Here is a 16,252-nt window from a genome sequence, read left to right on the forward strand (position 1 = left end):
CGGACAGTTTTAACCGTTCTGTCCAAACAGGCAGGAACGATACGGGCTGTACAAAATGTCGCCAGCGCTCGTTGCAGGAGGTGGAAAACCGTTTTGTACATGCGCTTTAGTGCACACATGCTCACGTACGGTTGTAACGGGAGGAGTTGATGCATTGCATGGTCGGTCGTCGGTTTTATGGCGCTGCTGTAAATGATGAGAATGGTGAAATTAAATTTGAGTTTGATTGAAATTGCCAAAGGTGAAACCAATTAGCATGGACAGTAAAAATAGGTGGAAAACACGCTTTCCGTGAGGGTGATAGTGTGTGGGTCCATTTTAATATGCACATTGCTGCTAATCAAACAAAGCAGTGAGTTGTTGTTAATTGCTTGCCGGATTGTTTCGGCACCCTTCCGAAATTGTGTCATTATTTTTTTTGAAATTTATGCTTTTCTTGGGAATTTGATGTTGGTTGCAATACTTTGTTGGTACGAAAATGGATTGAGTTTTTTTTATAGGATTCAAAACGCCTGATAGTATGTAATCAAGGCGTATTGTAACACAAACAACACTTTATGCAGCATTAAGAGACTGTTAAGATACTTTTTAGTAGAAGGTTTCGGATATATCTCGAGGTCGTGGTCTTTAACTCCGTTTGAAGAAGATGATGTGGTGTATATTCGATTTTTCGAGTGATAAAATATCCAGCATCGAAGCTGTTACAATATAAAATTTATATAGCTCCAGTACTCACATACGTGCCTGAGAAATGGACTTTGTCTAAAAGTCACAAAAACCCTCTTAGCCGCGTTTGATAGGAAGATGCTCAGAAGGATTTTTGCTGTAATGATGAGCCCTATGAGTTTTACGATGAACTCAACATCGTACAGCAAATTAGACTGACCAAACTCCAGAGGTTTGGTCATGTCATTCGAATGGCACTGGACAACCAAGCCCGTAAAGTCCTTTTAAGTCTTCAGAGAAGGCATGGTAGTTATGAAACTGAGATGGAGTGACGACGTTGATGTGTCCGCCAGAAATACCGGGAATGCGAATTGGATGACGACCGTGCTCGACCTTGCGCGGTTTAGAGGACTCCTGGAGCAGAACAAGACCGCGAAGTGGTTGTAGCGCCTGATAAGTAAGTAGGTAGGTAATCATACTTGAAGTAATAAAGCAATCCTGTACTTGGTGAAAAATGAATGAACTTCTATAATCATCTTCTGAAAATATTTAAAATACTATACGACGTCATTTAAATATAGTTTTTAAGATTAAGGTTTCAAGCTAAAGACATGCCAGCATTTCGTATGAATTATAAATCGCCACTATTCCATTCCATTTGCCCCTGTATTCGATCCTTAGCCCACATAGTTGTGCTCCATTTTTCATCCACAGTACATTAACACCAACGCTTGACACTCTCAAACATGCTGGCCGCAATCAAATCCACCGACTGAATTCGTTTCTGCGCTCTGAGATCTTAACGAATTTCGGTCCAAAAATTTACTTCATAAAATATTGAAACTCCTCCCTGGGAGTTCCTCCTCCACCCGTAGATGGTCACTGGTAAAACTCACTAATTCTACCACCACCACCATTCATCCGACCAAACCTTTCGCGACCAAGAAGAGCCAAGAAGAAAACGGATCGTCCGAGCGAATGGACCACCACCCCGTTCTCCCGTATCTAGCAGCCAAAAAACCCATCCAACCGAATCGGACCGAAAACCATCCAGGGAGTCCATTTGGGGTGGCGGTTTAGTTGCACCCCTGCCTTTTTAGAATCTGCTGCTGGAAAGAGCGCGGCCGGATTGAATGCTGGGCAGAAGGTAACAGGAGTCTCGAAGGCAAAACTTTTCATCTTGGTTTCGTCGGAAACCGCACCCAGCGGACAAGGTTTACACTCGACGGCGCTCACGCTAGAAGTTTCGCTACTCGGTTGCACAGTGTTCCCTGGGAGAGGAACGATGCTGGATGAGGAAGGAGATGTAGAAAGAGTTACGATGGACCATGGACCACAAACCGATGCAATAGGGGAAACGGGAAAATAATGAAGGGAAGGTTATGTACGGTGCCTGTTATCCAAGGTACCGTTCCCGGGTGGGAGTTTTGTGAAAATATATAGTTTTAGTGTGCTACTTTTTGCTTAACTTTCTAATACAACCTCACCCGAACCGGAACCGGTTGTCGGAACTGTACGGTGCAGCCGTGCAGGTGGGGACGGTACGGTACTGGTCGACAAGCGAAACGCTCGTATCCGGTTGCCGAGAACCATGTATCTGGACGTGCCCGGACTTTGAGCAAAACTGAGCAAGAGAAGAATTCTATGCCCATGGCACAGGAGAAGTCACATCAGCAATTCGTTCGTTGGACATCGATTCTTGGCTACAATGTAGCCCAACATGTTTGCTTTACTAGAGTATTGTGTTTTTTCAAGACATTCAAATGAAATTGCATTGAATTGAAATGCAACAGTGGAGCTAACACTTAAATTAATTTCCATCGAAAGTAACTTCAATGCTGCGTAGTATTCACTCATGCTAAAGATGTAATGTCGGTGGGCACACAAAAAAGGGATTAATTTTTCGCTTAGTATTCCCGTCTCGTTCATTTTCCGAGGATTGAACCGACCCTCAACCTCCAACACCGATGTGTGATGTTTATTTTATATCTGCTCGTTGTATAACCGCACGGATGGAAACCCCGGGAACACTTCATCAGGAAAGTTCACACCACACCGGTTTGAAAGCGAATGGTTTCTCGTACAAGTTTTTAGCCTCTTTTAAGGCAAAACGGACCACACACACACACACACACACTTTTCGCTCGTCCGTCTACGAAAAACGTACGGAAGGAAGTGAACCGAGTTTCGGTATCAACTTTTGATGGTCGATGGGCAAAAGTTTGCAAAGAGTTTGCCCCATCCGGGAAGGCCGTTCATTGTTCACAAATCAGGTACTCCGCCGGCAGCAGCCGCCGCTACATGTTATGCTGCACACATACGACTCACATGCATGGCGATCGGGGCCATATCAAACCACCCGGATAGAATGGAAAAACCGGGAATGGTTGTAGCGTTTGGCACATTGGCCACAATGTATCTGCAGCCGGAGGAAAACTTTTAACTTCTTTTAACTAAGTTCGCTTGGCGGTGTCGTCTTTTAAAAGCAGCGAAACAAGCCACGAGCCAAGGCGTGCCAGTGATTGGCAAGGAAAACTTGTCCAGTAGCGCGCGCACACACATACAGAGGAAGTAGAAAAATAAAAAGAAGTGATAAACCGGATTCTACAATGTCCAGTTTGTCATCGGGTTTCATGGATAGGGATGAAGACGGCGAAACATGTTTTCTTAAGAAGTTTATTAGCGTGTCCGGCGAAGGAAAGGGATTAAGCAGGAGGTCTTTTGATCGGTGGAAATTTGCTAGGAGGGCCAAAGGGTTAATGGAAGTGTCTGTACTTTGTGGTCTGTTTACAACCGATTGTCCGAGCGCGCGATGACAGTCGTGTGGTACGTGCATGATTTATGGGGAAATTTTTGGGTTTTTGTTTTGGGGAAGGAATTTGTTTTTTTGGTGCAAGCACGTGTGTGACCTTACGGGGGCATCTATATAAGGATCTGTATTTATGGATCGGGTTTCAAAAGTTTTTGTTCTGGGATATTGAGGAAATAATTGAGGTAATTATAAATTATATATAGGAAAAGCGGTATGCAGCAATTATTAATTACGTGATCTTGAGACAGAGTACTAAAAAGATGGATGTCAAATATTGGTGGAATAAATAGTACATCTACTGGAAGTATATTAATCTACTATTATCAAGATTCTAAGGTGTGTGGATTAATCATCTAAGGTGGATCTAAGGTGTGGATTGACTATCCTGCTACAGGAAAGCCTGAAATGACAAGCTAAGACGTCCTATGAGGATATAGTGCCACGTAAGACGAAGAGGGTTTATTGAAATAAGTTGTTTGAAGTAAAGATTGTTCCAAAACAGCGTTCATAGTCAAATGTTTTAACGAATTACAGGTTCATAATGTTTTCCCAAAAGTACTTGAGAATACATGTTTTTGTGATTAAATTAATGATAGCAACAGTAGTAACTCCAAGCTAGTCCCTTTCCAATTACCGTGAGAACCGATTGGAAACAAGTAATTGGATTCGCTTGCAGCTTGATTACCATGCAAGATTCAATGAAGCAAGTTCTTTATGGGCATAAGAAAAATAAAATTACGTCTAAATAAAGCAAATAGATATGCATCGGAATAAATTGATGTGCACCGGAATGAACCTAAGAACAGGATATTGAAAGGAGAAAAAAAAAACACCGTCACCATTATTCAACAAGGACGCTAACGACAATGCTGACGAGTACGGACGACTTCTTGCAATAGCCTATAGCTCCAATGGTTGCACAATGAGGCTACTAAATAACGGCTGAGTTCCTGCGAAAGAAACCGAATGCATTCAAACCGCTGGATATCGACTGGCTGAAGAAGTTCCTTTTCCGCCCGACTGGGCCTGGAACCGTACATTTGTTGACTGTGAGCGAGCGGGGGGTTTTTCGGTGGTTACCGGATCTTGCTCGCAAGATTTTCGTCCCTCGTAGGGCGAACGGGCGCACAAGTTGCCGGTTGAAGTAGAAGCCGGCGAGACGCACCTGTCGGTGGTGGCCGTGCCATTTATGTTGTTATTTTTGGTTCATTTTTCTCGACAACAAATTCAGCAGTCGTTGCAACCGGTGGAATTCACCACGCGAATCAACTCCGTTTTGGGGCATGGGCACGGAACTGATTTGGATAGCTTTTTGGACCGGTGTAAAACCGGGAGTACTAGCAGCAAGTCAGCAACAGTGTGTGTGTGGGTAACAATAACTATTCCAGCAAGGAGATACCGTTCGTTCGGTGAGAACGACGACAACGAGGATCAGATCTCCCGGTGGCAACGTACACTACACGGAAGAAAGGTTCCAAACTCTTTCCGCCATCGAGTAGCGTGAAGATGTCGGTTCGTCCTCGTCGTTGTCGTCGTCGTCGTCGTCCAGCTCAGACAATCGCCGGACGGAAAGTGGTGGATGGCAAGGTGTGTAGTGCAACACTCAATGCGCACACACAACCGGGTGGAACGCCGGGAAAAGTTCGGAAAAAGATGATGACTATGAGATGTCGTCAGCGCGTTTTCCTGAAGCCGGCATCCTTCCAACTGCGGCGTCCCACCAGCAGCCTCGTCGTGTTCAATTGAAAAGAGCCTCCAACTCTCCAAACGATGGCGACAACAATGATGATGATAAGTTCGTCGACGGTTTTTCCCACTCTTCGGGTGCTTTGGTCACGCGGGCACGGACGTAGGTACCATACGCGCAGCGGTACCATCTTTCGCCTTTGTGCAGTACATCGACGAAACGGGCACAGATGGATGGAGGTCGGTACGGGCGGCAGGTTTTACATTCCGGTCGAAAGGACAGCGAGCGTCCGTGGTACAGTTGGCTTTCCGCCCGGCAGTCGCTTCAAACCAATCCAATCCCATTCGGAACTGATCCGGTCGTACCTTTACGTACCGTACGTAACTAGATGCCAAGATGCTCGGCCCTCGGCATGTATTCGACGTTAATAATATGTTTTATTTGTAAATTTGTATACCTTCATTTGGTGTAGTTTCGATTCGAACCGGGTGGGGGTGGCGGGGGGGTGGGGGCTTTTGTCCCAAGCCCGGGAAGGTTTGAAGGAGCGGTAACGGTTACGGGAGGGTTAAACCATTCGGTAGGAATTTGTTATTATAATAGAGCACCGAGCATACAAGCTGTTTTGTCGAGCATGCTCGAGTTACTGGGAGTTTCATTCCTATTCGATACGAGGCATATCATAAGTCGGGTTGGACAGATTTGTGCATACTTTGTGCAGTTTATTGCATTTTACATTCACCCCGCATTGAATGCTGTAGTTGCCAGTTTTGGTGGGTGACGCAAGGTGGTCAGCATTGGCGAATGGTGGGCGGGAAAATAAAAATCTTACCTGTTATGTGGAGCTTTCGTTTCAAAATTGCACGTGAAGCAAAATGGCTGATGCTTAAAATGGAAAATTGCAAACCATACTGATTATAAAGCAATGTTAGAGAACAATTTGACAGGTTGAAGAAATTTTGGAAAGAAAAAACAGAAATTTTGAAGAAAGAAAAGTAATGCAAGAATGTGCTAAGATTAAAATAAAATTGTTTATTACCGGCGTCCCCCGAGTTACGACTGTATTTATGCCCGAAAAAAGGGCCCGAAGCAAGGCGTAAATCAAAATCGTCGTAAGTCGAGAATACATCGTTTATAGCAGGCATGAGCAACCTGCGGCCCGCGGGCCGCATGCGGCCCTCGAAGCGGTTTTATGCGGCCCGCGAATAGCTAGTAGCAAATGTTATTAAGAATTAAAAGTGCAAATTACCCGGTTAATACAACACTCAAAACTAAAAAAAAAGATTTTTAATCCTAATTTACTTTTCAAAAATACAGCAATGCATTTAGTCCGAAAAAGTGCGGGTAAAAGCAGCTTTACTACATTCATTATTATATCAATGCATCCAGCAATGTGGCCCGCCAACCAGTTTTTGATTTTGAATGTGGCCCGAAGCTCTAAAAGGTTGCTCATCCCTGGTTTATAGCCATACGTAGAGAGTCGAAAGCTTAATTTAAATATTTTAGAGGAATCTAGACAGGAAACAATCTAGAAATTGTTTTAAATAGTAAATTAATTGATCTTTTCAATGGTTCCTTGAAATATTTATCGAGAATGTAGGTATAAGTTTATTCCAACAATTTAATTTTTATGTTCAATGAAGACCATGATTTTTTAACGGTTGCCGTAGAAAATAAAAAAAAACTGACAATTTAAGCAAAATAACAACTGTCAACTGTCAAGATCAAAATCGTCAAGATCAGAATCGTCCTCAAAATATCTGCGAATCGTCGTATCTCGAGGGGGTCGTAACTCGGGGGACGCCTGCATAGTGAAGATTATTCATATTCGACCATAAGAGTCTGTTTTCTTCAGACAACGGTAAAGAAAAAAATCAGCATCTTTGTATTAAATATTTTTAATGAAATTTTTGTTGTTTTTCCACAACAAAATACATTTTTTAACAGGGAAAATGTGACCAAAGTAAAGCTTAAATGATCATAAAAGACAAATATTTCTTTTTCCATTTCTGTTACCATCTTTTACTTAGTGGTTTAGTGCTAACGTTTGTATTAAATTTTAGTTTCCAACACTTTTGTCTCTCTTTCAATGAGCTTCTTCGCTTCACAAAAGAACCATCACGCGCCAAAAAGAGCTGCAGTAAGGTGGCATAAGTTTTCCAAAAGTTTTACTCACCAAATCTTTTCCCAATCTCGCGGAATAGCTTTCTTCTAGTTAATCGCATCGTTTTAGAAGTATTCCCGCCCGCGTTCGTTCGTTCGGATCCACACGAAACGGGAAAGCTCAAGTCAACAATGCTACTACAAAAGCGCCCCACCCGGGTGTGTCTCGTTTGCTGGCCACCATTCAGTTTTCAGCCACTGTTCGATTGCGATGGAAAGACCATTATCTGGCACAAATTGTTGTAAACATGTTCAACAGTGGTTTCCTAATTAATTGGAAACAGATGGCAAAACGGATGGGAAGGATGGGATGGATAATTCGCGGTGCGGTTTTGTGACAGATCGTACATGCTTCCTCAATTTGCATTAAATCTTCACCTCGTCAACATATGTGTGTGAATCGGTGGTAAGTTTACCGCATCGAGGTAGCTTCCTGCCCTTCCTCCTTGTCGGTGACCTTCGGTTAGGTTTTGTTTGGCGGTATACTAAAGATTCATTTTGTATGCCAACTGAAGCTTCCTTTGTATCTTATCCAATCGGTGGTAGATGAAAAGAACAAGCCACAGTTTTGTAACACACGCTCGTTGGTACTAAAGACTCCATTAGCTGTAGACAATATGCACTACGGATCAGTACACCTGCGAATAGAGCACTCAATGCACAGGTGAGCTTCATCTCCGATAGATGAAATGAGCTCGCACTGTTCGCTTCTGTCAAGGCTTTCACCTAATGAATTAGTGTTTATCTCTTTCCACCCGAAAAAAAATACATGGGAAGTTAACCAACCAGCGAACCACCAACCTGAAGGCTCCAAATAGGCCGTTTCGTATGAAAAGAAACCTCTTCCGTTCTGGAGCTACCAGCAGCCTTCAATCCGTCGCCCATTTGTTGCATAGGGTTATGCTTTTCATCTTATCCCCAGTGCAGTTGCCTTCCCAAAATAAGAAGCAAAAATACTCATTTATTATGGAGTAGTCGTTTGGGGAGCAAAAACAAAAAAACCCACCCAGAATCGAGTGGCGGAGCCGTTCGGCACTGGGGCGAAAAGAATAAACCACAAACGGCCGCGCTAAGGGTTGGGTTGAATAAAAAATGCATACACATGTGACCCCGGACATGGCGCCAACGGTTTGCATTTTCTTTATCATCGTACCTCCAACGTTCATCATTGCTAATTAAAGTCTCTCGCCGCCACCGATGGGGACGGTGTTGGGTCCACGGGCACGGGGAGTCGAGAAGTGATTTGAATGGGCGCGCTTAAAAGAATTCTTCCTTCCATCGGCAACCGCATTGGCACATTTGTTGAGGTGAACCAATAACTTTCCTTTCCAGATCCTTGCTTCTGTAAGAGTCCAACAAAAGGAGCGGGAAGTTAAAAAAAACTATACCTACGTGCACAATACCCACAGGCACACACACACGCAAGCGCGCACCATACGTGAGCTCATACGCATGGGAGTCCAAATGTTCATGGACCGTGAAGCATAAAACAAGAGCATCCTTGAGTTCGGAAAAACATTCATTAGCCAATAGGGAAAGTGCTAGACTAGCCTAGCTAGTAGGATAAGCCATCCGTGAGTACATGGGGTATGGGGTCAGATGGGGTGGAGTTAGGTGAGATTGACATGTGTGTGGCTGTTGGGTTTTGCAAATCGGGGCAAAAGGGGACAAAAAAAATCCTCTATTCAAAACTACCCTAACAATGGCACTCGGGGAAAACAATGACCATTCATCATAAGCTTATGAGACGTCGCCGTTCTGCATTGTTTCTCTGTCTTCCACCCAGATCAAAGTCTCACTTGGCAGTAAAAAAACGTTCCAAAAACGTATGTGTGCGCGTGTATGTGTGTGAAGTCTATTTTTTTTTGTTTAAGTTTTTGCAATGGTTTCCATGTTTGGGGAATATAGAGAAATTATGTTTTTCATTTTTTTTAATAATAACATTTTTTTTTAAATCAATTTAAATGGAAAAGTATTTCAAAATGTAAGTTTTAATTTACATTTTCATTTTCCCAGCAATTTCGATTTTTTTTTTGGACATGTAAGCTTTTCCAGCTCTTCGTTGTTCGTTTACATTACAAATCCAGCGAATAATGTCGATCATGTTTTTGTCGTAGAACCAACGCAACAAAAGTCGTTACATCCTCAAACATTCGCTTCCTGGGAACACGTGGGGAACGCGAAACATTGATTCAAGTGCCTTTAATGTTACGAGCATGACCTTTGCATGTCAGTCAGTTTTGTACAAATGAGCCGGTAAATGGGTAACATGCATGCAATTGGAATGTTCCGTTCGAAATTCCATCCAAATTACTGCATGCCCGTGTGTTCGATTTGGCGACAAGTTGTGTAGCTTCCGCCGTATACGTAGCTTTTTCCCAAATGTGCTGCGGTACGTCCCATTCTTCGGGCTGGCGAAGGCTTTCGATAATCGAAATTGCCCGTGGTAGTAGATTCATTACGTGTGGTTGAGTTTTCGGGCTGGCGGTGGGGAAATTGAATCGTCAGCGCCCGCATAGCCCGCACATGTAATTTTTAATTTCCTCCCTTGCTTCCGGCGACCCACACCGGGCCGGGCGGGCTGCCATGCAATCCGATGCAATCCACCGTGGTCCGCGGTGCACCCGGGGTGCGTATGGGGTGGGTTAGCAATTATTGTACGAACCGCACCTACCGAAACCGCGGCTGGAAATTGTGTGGAAATCGACATTTTCGAATGTCGCTTCCTACCAGTGAAGCCGTGGAGGTGCACTACGGTCTATGGAGCGATGGGAAAAGCGCAATTGGAGGTTTTGTGTTCGTGTTCCGGTTTTGGGATGGGCCTCCCGGGATTTGCTTCCTGGACAGTCCAGAGAGTAATTAAAATTTGCAGCAGTTGAATCGGCGCGTGGAAAGCGCATGAGTCAGCCTGATGGAAAACTCTTGCCAATGCTTTGTAGTTGATAATTGCGAAAAGGCGGATCATGTAGATTAAAAATAAACTTAAATAAAATAATTTAAGGAGAAAAATGTAATTGTTGTAATTGCAACACGTTAATATAATTTTACAAAACATGATTGAATAAAACAAAACCGTTCTAATTATATCGTTAAATTATCATATACAGTTTTGGCCACCATAACATTGCACTCACGCCATCACACATAACCAAGTGCCCAACCCATGCCCGACCACTCACAATGTAGCCGAGCAGGCCGTGAAAGCATAAATCAAAATATTACGTCCTTATTTAACCCCTTTTTCCCAGATTCCATTCAAAACGACGCCCATCCACCGACGCCATTGTTCGTCCATGCGCGCCATGCGACGGGTTTTGTTTGAAAAGACAGAAAAGGCAGTCTCTCTACATACTGTCTACCGGGCTAAATGGGTGGTGGCGATTTTGGTGGCCAGAAGCAGCGTATCCAGAATCCAGAGGCCCGACTTGGTTGGATTGTGCAAAATTTACCCCATTTGCGAATTTGGCCAGACGCGACATTTTCCACCCTGTTTTCCACCCATCGATGGTGGATGGTGAAAGGAATAATGCACGAATGGCGGATATGCATGGTTGTGGGTGTCTGTTTATGCGTATGGAAATGAGAACGGGAAATATGAACTTACCGTACCACATCATGAGTGTTGGAAGACGAGATTTCATTCGCAGCAGTGATTAGTGGAAAATGCAGATTGGGAAATTATGGAATTAGCTTATATTAGATCGACGCAGTACATATTGTATACAGTGGCAACCTTAAGGCCCATTCAGGGGCCTCTGGAAAAGGGAATTTGAATGCATGTAGCAAAAGAAAATTATTTTTCTAGCCACCGCAGATTTATTGCCACATGATCGAATTAATTCCCTCTTCAAAGCGTTTCCTACTAATCACAACAATATTGTTTTATGTTATTAAAAAGTGTTAATATTCCTACATTTTTCATGCTATAAATGAAATGTTGATTTTTTATTTTCACAATCGTTTTTTTCATTCGTCTCTCAAATTCGGACCCAAATGGCCCAAAATCTTTCTAATTCTGCAAACAACAACAACTACATTCGTCTCTCAAGGCCGCACTTCGGCACTTATAGTTGTGTAGGTGTGGCGTGATAACGAAGCAGAAGAGATAATGATCATGAGATAAATTGTGATCAGTAGCGATCGGACAGTGATACGGTAGAGTTGCGCGAAAAAATAAAGCTTTCGGTAAGGCGGCACGCTGGTACATAGAACATTCAGCAAAAGTTCCCTTTTTTGAGTGCCAAAAAGTGTAGTCCTTTCCTCAAGGATATTATTACATTCAAATAATCGTTAATTTATACATTCGTGCGTTAAAAAGTGAAGATTTTGTTGTACGTGTACAAATTGTTGGCGGCGTCGGCTTGGCTTGTGTCAGCGTATGCGTGATACTTGTTCGAAGCATCATTCTGGTCAGTGCCGTTTGCTGTACGCTGACGCAGGACAGTGCGTGTGTGTGAGAGAGTAAGGAGATGTACAAACCAGTGCGTGTACTATGCGTATACTAAGCTGGTAAATTATTTGAATTCGTGTTTGTGCAGTGCGTTTTGAAAACCGGTTTTGTCATAAAACCGTGCCATGAACTGTGGTGTTAGGTTTTTTTTCACTACCAGCCGTGCTAGCTTCGGCTTTAATTTAAGTTTTTAATAATAAAAAAAAACTTTCGGCACATTTTGTGGAAAGCGGATCCCATCGTTTGTGCACAGAAAAAAAATGCAATTCTTGATTGCTTTTTGGTGCAAAAAAGTGATCTATCTATTTATCTATTATCAATAAGCTTATTGCGTGAATTAGTGTATTGAAAAAATGTGACAATTGTAGGTGAGTGTGGCTTTTAGAATGTGTCAAAGCGCAGTAAAGTGATTATGTGTCTTTGTCCGCTGAAAAAATGTAATTTTTAGTTGTTTTTTGGTGACAAAAGTTTTGTCTATCTATCAACGAGCTAATTGCTTATTTCATGAATTAGTGTATTGAAAAAGGTGGTCATTTTAAGCGAGTGTATGTTTTTAAATGTGCCAAGGCGCATTAAAGTGAGTGTATGTGTCTTTGTATGCAGAAAAAAGCAATTGCTATTTTTTTTTTGGTGAAAAAAGATATGTCTATTTATTAAATCAGTGTGTTTAGAAAATGTGGCCATTGTAGGCGAGTTTGGTGTTTTCGATTTGTCAAAGCGCATTAAAGTGTGTATGTAAAAAAAAGAAAATAAAAGTGTGTAAAGGCTAAAGGGCCGCCAGGAAGCTGTTTTGTATTGCGAAGTAAATGCTTTGTTGTAAAGTGAAGTGAAGTGAAAATGAAAGTAAATTGTCCTGCACACAAACTATCGCTTAACAAGGTAAATAAACCACATTAAATGAGAAATATCTGAAGTACGATTTTAAGACTAGAAGCAACACGACAGTGTCTGGCAGCCGAGAGTTTAAAACATTCGGCGACGATGTAAAATGTCGTGTATTTTGTGTAAGGCTAAAAAGAAGTTTACCTCAAAATTATTAACAAGGGTAATGTGCCCTCAATAAGGAATTGACCTAAGGTCTCAAAGGGGCTTGATCAGCCACTGATTGTATAATATATTTGGCAAACAGCTCGTGGACTCCATCACAGCAATATCCCATGATCTCTTTTATCTGTATGCCCATCGTATCATGTTAGTTGCCTTTATTTGTTCTACATTTTTGTTGCTATTTAATTTTCATTTGGATATTTTTTGCATAAGTAGATACATATTCCAAATTCGCATGATTGAACAATATGGGGAAATAACAGTTTAACCATTTTACAATGCAAATTTATTTATTTACAAGTTTTCTTGTGACAGTAGGTAAACGGTAGTCAATTTTTAACTGCTGATTTTGCATTACTTAAAAGAATTATGTTTTGTAATAATAATAATATTTAAAATGATTAATTACTTTATTTGATAATAATTTATACAAAAATCATTCAATAACTTATACCGAAAATTCTTGACATTTAGGCGAGCCAGAAACTATTTTTTTTAAGATTCCATTTCGATTTTATTCTTCCATTTGCCTGACAAAACAAAACAAAATGACAAAACATATATGCTTCTATTTTTGTACTACAATATGCCACAACTTACCAAAACCCAAAACTGTCATTTCATTCGAGCCTTTTTGCTTCCGCTCAACCAATTTATTTTCCTTCGAACGAAGGAAAATTTGGTTCCACCACACGCGTGTGTCTTGCCATAGTTCAAATGTTCGTATTTTTAGCCACACATGAGATGAGGTTCCGTCCCTGTGATCATTGTACGTGTTGCGTATGTGTGTGCGTTATCTCATCCGATAGCATTTCCGGATAGACAAAGGTCAGAAAAACGAGGGTCGATTAAATTTTTACCAGAATTGATATGGGTTGTGGACATTTTACATCCCCCGGGTCGGGACCCTTTCAAGGAAGACTTTTTTCCCCCTTCACACGTGATGTTTGTCCAAGAAGGGACAGAACCGAGTGGTGGGCAAAGGGAACGTTCGACCAACCGGCAAAATGGATGGACGAATGAACGGACCAGATGCGAGATTCCGATTCGATCAACCCAGTATTCCTTGTATCCCAGATCACTTCTGGTGTCGTTTCGACACGGTCAACGACAAAACCATCACGATAAGGCTGCCAAAGGACCAAACGCCACACGCCATTGCTTCGGCAGCTAACACCACGAAATGGAAACTTTTCAGGCCTTGTGTTTTTAGAGCCTTAGAAAACCCATTTCGAACCTGTTTGAATTGAATTTGTTTCATTGGCAGTGTGTGCCCGTATGGTTATATGTTTAATTTGCTGAAGTGTTTTCAGTGTAGAAGGAGCAGTATTTAAAGCCTTCGAGAGCCAAAATCAAGAGGAAAATTACACTTGAAAGCAATGGTTTGAGATTATCAGTAGGAATGCATGATGAAGTATGCTCGAATATATTGTAATATTTTTTCAATTATTTATGTAGAGATGACAATTGAAAACAAAATTGTCTTAAATTAACGTTGCATTAACCAATAAATGATTAATTTTGTTCTTGTATTTAATCTTATTTTCACAAAAATATTTTTTATAACCCAGTGTTCCTACTGAACACATTTGTATTTCAAATTGCATACCTTCAGGCAAATAATAAGCGATACTAATGCTGAATGAGTGGTTTTTATGGTGGTCAATTTTATTGTACTCTGCCCTTTATTGTTGCAAAAGATATTTTTGTATATTTTTGTTTAAACTTAAACATATTCTTCTATTCAGTACTGAAGCATGCATTATTTGGCGTCATCGGGTTGTGTCAAAAACTCTCTTTTACTGTCATACCGAAGCTAAACGAACATCTTTAGAGCCAAATTGTTAACAACACGATTTATTCTTAAAAGGTCCTAATATTAAGAAACTTTTTCTTAACCCTTTGTTTATGTAACATTTATATATACAGTCACTAAAACCCCAGTAACAATCTAACGGCGATAGAAATCACTAACACACCTCATACGAATTGAAACCGATGGCCATTGCCTACGCAAATATCCTTCAGCAAAGAACTTTGTTGCTACGGATTGCTGAAAACTTTGTCTTCGTTCTTTTCTTCTACCAAAAAACACCCGGTCCAGTGCCACATGCTTCACACACGCGCAGCCACGGCCATGTAAGTTCTGTTTGGCCATCCCATTTTCAGGCCCGAGTTTGTGTTCCGTAAGAAAATATCTTAATGAGTTATTTTCCTCTGCACAGCTCGATGGTACTACCGTACCGATCCGGCAGAGGGCCGGTCTAATTCATATCCCCTCGAGTGCCCAACCATTCAACCGTACAGCCCCAGTTCGCCCATTTCGTGCCCAGCGAGTGGGCCGGGTGAGCTTTTGCCCGATGAAAAACCGCTCCACACCGGATGATCTTTGGCCAGGTTCTTATCGTTTTGCGAAGGTGAGAGAGGGGGGTGCTGGGGGATGTAAGGGGTTTTGGGGCCGGGTACAAAAACTAACCTCAATCTTTGCCGTTTTTGGCTCGTCCGGCAACACACATGCATGCACACAGAAGACCCGTCGGTAGCCGCAACCAATCGTCGCGCACTGCGAACTAAAACTCTCTGCCCCGGCACAGAAAAGGCAAACTTTTCTTCCATGCCAAAGAGGAAAAACGAGCGCGCTTTTGCTAACTTTGCCCAGCGTTGTTTTGGGGATGGTAGTCGCGAAGGGAAGGGAAAGTGGCTGGACCAGCCACTGGGAGTGCAGGGAATATCGAACGGAACTGTAACTTTTGTCGAGTCTCCCACTACTGTTCGGTCTGGCGTTTTGGCACCATTTTGAACGGGTGTCCCTTTCGCAAATGGTTGCGCTTGTCCGATCGCCCCAGCCCCCTGGTTGTAGTAGGGACAGCGCAGATCCATCCCCGAGAACACAGTACCCTACCGCGTTGGACGTTGGAAACGGACGCTTTTAAATATACATGAATATTACATCCCACCTCCAACCCGGTCCAGCGCGTTCGGTCGGTTTTCCGTTTTTGGGGAAATTCTTCTTTTCCCCCTTTTTGTGCCCCGTGCTCCACCCACAGGACGTCCGACCGCAGGCCGGGTCCGGACCGTAGTACATAAGCGTGAACTACGGTCCAGAGCCGGCCAGAGAAGAAAACTGAAACCCTTTTTGTCTAAACCTTTCGACCCTTTTGCCTTTGACGCTTCCTCCACCACGACGCATTCTTCGGTCGCCATTCCACTGTGACCAGGCGTTTCTCGCTTCGGCAAAAAGGGCCAAAGCAAACGGTCAGGCTATCTGATTTCCCTATTGCCTTCCCATTTGCACACGGACGCCCGTTCGACTGCTGCCGTCCAAGTTGTGCAGGAGTACCGGGTACAAAAGGGTTGGCCATCCTCACGGGAACCATTCCGGTGGTTTTTGTGTGCGCTTGGTGTGGTGGGTTTTTGCGTGGCTATGGCC

The sequence above is a fragment of the Anopheles funestus genome, chromosome 2RL (genome assembly GCF_943734845.2).
Source record: "Anopheles funestus chromosome 2RL, idAnoFuneDA-416_04, whole genome shotgun sequence".
Lineage (NCBI taxonomy): Eukaryota > Metazoa > Arthropoda > Insecta > Diptera > Culicidae > Anopheles > Anopheles funestus.